Below are 7,400 nucleotides of genomic sequence, written 5' to 3'. Positions count from 1 at the left end.
TACTATTGCACTTTCATCACAAACTCCACTTGCACCCCCAGACCCTTTGCTTCTTACACGCACAAGTAAATGATTATTGTTGGTTGTTTTCTCCACGTTCACGTGTGTAAGATCTTGTTTTCTTCACAGTCGCCCGTGGGTGATATCTTGTGAGCTCAATAAACATGGAGATGAAACCCCTGCTCGGGGCTCTTGTCTCCCCCTGGACATTAGCTTCTCTCATATTCAGTGCTGTGTCCGCTCTCTTGCTAGACAAGAGAGAACTCCAGACTCATGGTTTGCGACAAAGTTTAATGGTTTCTGTGTTGTAGCGTGCATTGATACTTCATTCCTTTTAATGGCTGAACAATATTCCATTGTATGGATGTACTAATTTTGTTTCTCCATTCATAAATTGTTGGGTTTTTAGGTTGTTTATACATTCATTCATTCATTCATTCATTCATTCGTTTATTTACTTAAATCTCTACACCCAACATGGGGCATGAAGTACCTGAGGACAAGAGTTGCATGCTCTACTCACTGAGCCAGCCAGGCACCCTGGTTGTTCATACTTTTAGACTATTAGGGATGATGGTGCCGTGAACATTCTTGTACAAGTTTTTGTGTGAACATATGTTTTCCCTTATCTTGGATATACGTTTAAGACTGGATTGCTGGGCTATATGGGAACTCTATGTTGAACTTTTTGAGGACCTGTCAAAGTGTTTTCTAAAGCAGCTGTACCATTTTACATTTATACCAGCAATGTGTGAGGGATCTGGTTTCTCCACATCCTACTCAACAGCTGGTATTGTACATTGTTTTGGTTATAGTCCTCCTATTGTGTGTGAAGTAGTATCTCATGGTGGTTTTGATTGGCACTGACCAAATGACTAATGATGTTCAGTACCCTTTCAGGTGCTTATTGGGGATTTGTGCATAGTCTTTGGAGAAATGTCTATTGAAATCCCTTGCTCATTTTGTAATTGGGTGGCTTTTCTTTCTGCTGTTGAGTTATAAGTGTTTATATATTCTGGATGATAAACCCTTTTCAGACATTAGCAAATATTCTCTTCCATTCTGTGGGTTGTCTTTCTACTTTCTTGACAGTAACCTTTGATGCAAAAGGTTTTAATTTTGATGAAGTCCAATTTATCTATCTTTTTTACACCTATGTTTCCTTCTAAGAGATTTATAGGTGGTATTTGATTATTTTTGAGTTATTTTGTATATTTTTGAGGTAGGGCTCAAAAATATTTTTTGAGCACCTACTATGTACCATACACTGTCATTGGGAGACAGCAGTAACAAAACAGATGTGTCCCTGCTATCATCGAGCTAAAATTCCAATGGTACTCACAGACCTGAGTCCATGGTCACGTGAGTGCCCTGAACGCATATATGACCACACACTATTTCTGATCTGTCACTGGGGCCCAGAGAGTATGAGGACTGTGGGAGAAAGTCATGCCTTCGCATGGTTGGCAAAGTTGTGATATGGGCTGGAGCTCCGTGATGTTGGAGGAAATCCTTGTCTGAGACCATCGGACGGTTGCAGGTTCCATGAGGGACCTCACAGTGCAAGCCCTGCCACACTGAGTGTCTTTCCTCTGCATAGCCACTTAGACACCCCCTCGGTTCCTAGGTCTTTTGTGACCCACCCCTGTGTTGGGTAGCCCCTTGGCTGCTTTTCCTTTTAAGACATTATCAGGCCACTGTCTTTTGTGGGGTCCACATCTGTTCCCTAGAAACATAGGTTTTTCTGCATTTTCTGCCAGTTCAGTTTACATCTAAGCTTGTCATTTTATTGTCCCATCTGCTAAGGACAGTCCAGCCACAGCCTCTGGACTTTACTTGTGTGAGTCAGACACTAGTTCCTCTCATCTTCAACCTATAGGAGACACAAGATTTCTGAAACCTTTTGTCATTTGCTTGAGGTAGCAACATTTGTCCCTCTTTCATTCTAGGAGAAGTCATGCACCAAGTCATGAGAACACTCAAGCAGCCTGTGGAGAAGCCTATGGGAAGAAACTGGGCCTCCCACGAACTTCTGGCACCACCATGCCAGCCTTGTCACTGCACCACCTTGGAACCAAATCTTCCAGCTCCAGTCGATTCTGATGACTGTAACCCTGGTGACATCTTGACCATAGCCTCATGCTGTGCCCTGGGCCAGAAGCGCTCAGCTCAGCAGTGCCTGAATTTGTGACCTGCACAAACAGTGAGTTTGATGAATCTTCATTGCTGTTTAATTTTGCGGTTTTTTGAAATACAGCTCACATCCATACAGTGATTTTTAGTATATTCATTGTTACACAACTGTTTCCGCTATCTTATTCTAGAACATTTCTGTTACCTCAAAGTGCTACCCCATACCTTTTAACAATCACTCTTAGTTCCCTCACTCTAGTGCATCACCTGACAACAACTAATCTATTATCTGACTCTAAGGATTTCCCTGTTGTGGGCATTTGCTATAAATAGAATCTTATGATGTGCAATCTTTTGTGAATGACTTCTTTCGCATATATATCATAAAGTTTCCAAGGTTGATCCATGTTGCAGCACGAGTCAATCATTCATTCCTTTTTTTGTTAATGCTTATTTATTTTTGATAGAGAGGGAGAACGTGAACAGGGGAGGGCAGAGGGAGATACAGAATCCAAAGCAGGCTCCAGGCTCTGAGCTGTCCGCATAGAGCCCGACGTGTGGCTTGAACTCACGAACTGTGAGATCATAACCTGAGCTAAGTCGGATACTCAACCTACTGAGCCGCCCAGCTGCCCCCATTCATTCCTTTTTTAAAAAAGACTTTTTGTTAGAGTAGTTCTAGGTTTAATATGAAATTGAGAGGAAGGTACAGAGATTGCCCATACGCCCCCTGTCCCCACACATGCATAGTCTCCCTCATTATCAATGTTGCTCACCAGAATGGTACATTTTTTGGTGAGGATGAACCTGTATCGACTCGTCGTTAATCACCCAAAGTCCATAGTTCACCTTAGGGTATATGCTTGGTGTTGTACAATCTGTGGGTTTGGGCAAATGAATGACATATATCTATCATTATAATATCGTGCAGAGTACTTTTGGTACTCTAAAAATCCTCTTTGCTCTGCCTTCACTCCTTTTTATAGGTGAATAATATTCCATAGTAAAGCTAATTTGTTTATCCATTCTTCAGCTGATGGACATTTGGGTTGTTTCCACTTTTGGCCTATTGTGAATAATGCTGCCATGAACATTTGAGGATAAGTTTTTGTGTGGACATATTTTTCAGTTGTCTTGGTGTGTGTCTATACTGGAATTGCTGGACCGTATGGTAACTCTGTTTGGCTTTTTTAAGGACCTGTTACAGTGCTTTCCGCAGCAGCATCCCCATCACATGCTAGTAATGTACAAGGATTCTGATTTCCCCAAATCCTTGCCAACACTTGTTATTGTCCGTGTGCATGATTATAGCCATCCTGTTGTGTGTGAAGTGGTATCTCATTGTGGTTTTGATTTGCATTTGCCTAATGACTTAATGAGGTCAAGCATCTTTTCATGTGCATTTTGGCCATTTGTGTATCTTTTTTGGAGAAATGCCCATTGTTTATTTGGGTTGTCTTTTGTTTATAGACTTTTAAGAGTTCTTTGTTTATTCTAGGTACTACAACGTTATCAGATACAATTTACAAATAGTTTTTCTTATTTTGTGGTTTGTCTTCCCTTTTTGATACTATTATTGGACATAAAATTTTAAAAATTTTGATAATTTCCGGTTCAATTACTTTTACTTTGGTTGCTTATGCTGTCAGTGTCATACTGAAGAAACTGACGTGAACGCAAGGTTGCAGTATGGCAGAGAAGGAGAGAAAAGTGGGGGCACAGAGGGTAGTGGGAAGTCATGTTGGGGTAAGGTGAGGGAAGGCAGTATCCCTTTGTCCCATCCTTGTAGGAGTTTTCAGGGTGCATGGAGACCCCTCACATATGTGACTGCCTTCATATATCTCTCAGCGAAAACGTCCATATCGGAATATCCCTGTTGTGATGTTGTCTCTGCACTTTCAAGACTCAGTGTTTAGCCTTTTGGGTTCTCTCAGAGGGACTGTTTTCTAAATTTAAAGGCCCATTAAAAAGTCTCAGTATTTTCTGGTTGTTGAGTTCACCGCAGCTTCAGGGATCTACTCATCTGGCTGGCCATTGTAGGCAGTGCTTTGTTTTGGTGAACGCTAGCTTCTCACCTTTATGTTCCTTTTGCAGTTTGTATAGCATCACGTCAGTCCTGCAGGCTCTGTGGGTTCCTCGCCAGGCCAGGAAGCCTGAGCCCAAGTTTGGGCACATGGCAGTGAAGGTGCCTTGAAGTGACCTGTCTTCATGTGGGCCCCTGGCCCAAGCTCTTGAGTTTTCAGAAGCTTTTGACAGATTGATCCCACAGGATTTTTAATTCCTTCCACTTGGAGGCTAAGGCCATAATATGCTGTTGGGAAAATGTAGGTGATATCCTGTAGGCCGAAATGGGATGCTCTTATTTGAGCAACACAGTTGTGAAGTTCCTTTTTCTCAGATGAGGTGACTTTTTCTAAGGTTATCTATTCAAATTTGCACAGAGCTTTCCAAGTGTTTCTTTTTTGAGATACTTTTTTGATATTGTTGTCCTACAGTTGTTGGAGGAAAAGTAGAAACTTTTCCAAAACACGGGCTTTCTTCTAGAATAGGTCTTTGTCAAAAGTTTGTTGAGTATCGTTTGACAAGTGTAAAGAGAAAGTAACTTTTTTCTCTCCTACTTATGCATGAAAAGTCCCTTGGGGATATGTTCTTCCCTAGTCTGGGAGGAAATTTCCAGAAGGTCCGATAGCCAACTGTTAACTCTTAAATAAGCAACCATCCTGTGATCACTTCCAAGCAGCTAGAAGCACAGTGTACTATAACAGTCAAAATGCTATGTTCCTGAATACTGGGAATTTCTGTCTAAACCAACTGGAGCCTTCATGGATTTTGTCATCCTGCCGGTGATGTGTGCATATGTGTTAATAGGATAGATATAGTACTTCTTGTTGCCTTTCCTCTCTTCATCTGCTCCCTCTACTCCTTGATCACCATTCCGGATGTGATCTCCAGGGAGAGAGGTGTGTGGAGAAGACCACATCTTGGCCTGGTCTGTAAAGTTGTAATGTGGTTTGGGGGCTGTGAACAGTGAAGTCCTGAGCTGACACCATCGTGGACACATTTCGAGCTTCCTAAAGGGACCTGAGACTGCTGGCTCCTGCCTCATCAGGTGCCTTTCCTCTAACTGGCCACGAAATAACCCACATTTCTGTTGGGGTCACTACTTCTCTGGCTTCTCTACCTTGGTGCCTTCCCTTTAAGACAACCGGGTATACTCACTTTTATAGGGTTCTCATGTCGACCTTGGAAGTCACAGTCCTGTGAATGTGGACGAACTGTAGTTTGCATTCAGTCCAGCCCTCTTATCATATCTTCTAGCCAGACATCTCCAGCCCTTGACTCCTGACCTGCTTGCACGAGTCGGACATTAGTTCTGGTATCTGGCTAACTGAAGAAGACATGAGTCCAGCTTTCTCAAGCTTGCTTTTATTTGCTTTTATTTGATTAAGGTCAGGAGGAAGTGATCTTTGTTTGGTCCTTATGAGAGTGGAGAAAATGCTTACTATTATCGCTTTCTCAGGGTACACGTACTGACTTCGGAAAACCACAGGCTTTTCCTCCACAGGTCTTCCTTCCCTCCGCAGGCCTTCCTTCCCTGTGTGAGTTAGATGCTAGTGCCTTGGGTCCCGTTATCTAAAGGGCCCAGGGATGTGGCTTCTCTCTGGACGTTACACCCCCCTGCACAGCCAGGTTTCATTAGGCCTCTCTTGTATCGGGGTTTTCTGTCTGTCCAGGTGCCCATCTTTGGTGTTTCACTTTTGAGATTCCCTTTCGCAGAGTACATGTGTGGACCGTAGAAAACACAGCTGTTCTTACAGCAGCTGTTAGAAGTGCCGTCTGCTCTAAGCCCGTCCTCTCTTGTATCTTCCGACCCAGTTGGTCCCTGCCTCAGGTTCTCAAGTTAATTTCTGTGTCACACACTTGTCCCACTGTCCCCCTAACTCCAGGGGACATACATCCAGCTTTCTGAAACTGTTATTTGCTTGAGGCACGGGAGACATAATCTCGGTTCCCCCTTCATGAGGGTGGAGAAAATGCCCGCTATTGTTCCCTTTTCACGGTCTACAGGTGAACTCTGGAAAATACATGTCTTTCTTCTGCAGCTGGCTGATGTGCAGTCCTCTCCAACGTCAGCCTTTTTCTTTCTGTATTGGCAGGAGCAGTTCTAGCTCCTGCTGTTCTTCCTATGGGAGTCCAGGCACCATGAGGGAAGCTTTCTGAAAGGTTGCACTTGAGTACTCTCTTCCAGCCGTCCTCCTCATGAGGTGCTTCCTCATCCTCTCAGGGTCTGTTGAGATACGGGGCTTTCTGCCCTGCCCCCATCGGAGCATGGAGCTGCAGGTTGAACAAGCACTTAGCTGCAGCCTCGAAGAGGTTCTCCACAAAGTGGGGAGCAACATGCACTGAGGTCGTTAAGTCCCCTTTTGTTACCCCGTCTTCATTTTGATGTGTGGAGTGAGAATCATGGGAAGCTGGCACATTTGCCTCATTCTTCACTTTTACTCTTTTTTAAAGTATTCAAGTGTCAAAATGTTAAATTTTTTCATGTTTTTAGTGGAATGAGAATTTGGGCTCTGGCCTTGGCTTCATATATCTCTGTGCGTGAGATGACAGGTTTTGTCTAGAATGTGTGGCCCCCGAAGTTATGATGCCCTTTTATTATGACGGCCACTCTGGCCAGGTTTGTGCCTAAGAGCGATTCCTCAGGATCTGGTAGAGCATCCTGTAATCTAGCTGGCTGAGAGGGTCAGTAAGGTTCCCCCACTGGAGGACTGTGCTTTCCATGTCAGAGTGGATAGGGTGCCAGGGATCCATGGCACCTGGGTTGACCCCGGTTGAATCAGTGGACGAGACTCCCCTGATCTGTCTGGCGGCACAGCAAGGGCAGATCAGGGGAGATGAAGCCTACCTGGATCAGTAGAGCAGTGCAGGCCAGGTCATGAGTAGCGTGGCTCCCTAGGATCTGCTCGCACATTCCTTATCTACATGGTGCGTGAGGGGGCACGTAAGGGTCCTCCCACCATGCATCCTCTTCTAGGCTGTGTGGGCCTGTTTAGGAGTAAGATAGATTTTCTGGGATGCCGTTGTATATGCTACCTGTTGAAACAGTTTGGAGGGTTAGGCAGGTAGAGGTAGGATAGGACTTAAATCACCTGTCCGATTGACGCCTAATTGTTTTTAAAAGTACATTTTTTGGTGGGCTGGAGAATGGCTGGAAGAATGTGCAAGTCAGTGCTTACTAGTGCCTGTTGCTCCCACCGCATAGC

At 44.1% G+C, this 7,400-nt stretch overlaps 1 long non-coding RNA gene across 1 annotated transcript in view; it reads left to right on the top strand.

The window, feature by feature from the left end:
• Positions 1-5,705, top strand: part of LOC128311570 (uncharacterized) — a 31,199-nt gene extending 25,494 nt beyond the window's left edge. Inside the window, exon 5 of the long non-coding RNA XR_008290049.1 lies at positions 1,950-5,705. This is a non-coding gene — a long non-coding RNA (uncharacterized LOC128311570). The remainder of the gene's footprint in view (positions 1-1,949) is intronic.
• The last annotated feature ends 1,695 nt before the right edge of the window (positions 5,706-7,400 follow it).

This window comes from Acinonyx jubatus, chromosome X (genome assembly GCF_027475565.1).
Source record: "Acinonyx jubatus isolate Ajub_Pintada_27869175 chromosome X, VMU_Ajub_asm_v1.0, whole genome shotgun sequence".
In the NCBI taxonomy this organism is placed as follows: Eukaryota; Metazoa; Chordata; class Mammalia; order Carnivora; family Felidae; genus Acinonyx; species Acinonyx jubatus.
Note: the sequence above shows the minus strand (reverse complement) of the source record. Positions and strands in the feature narration are given on the sequence as shown.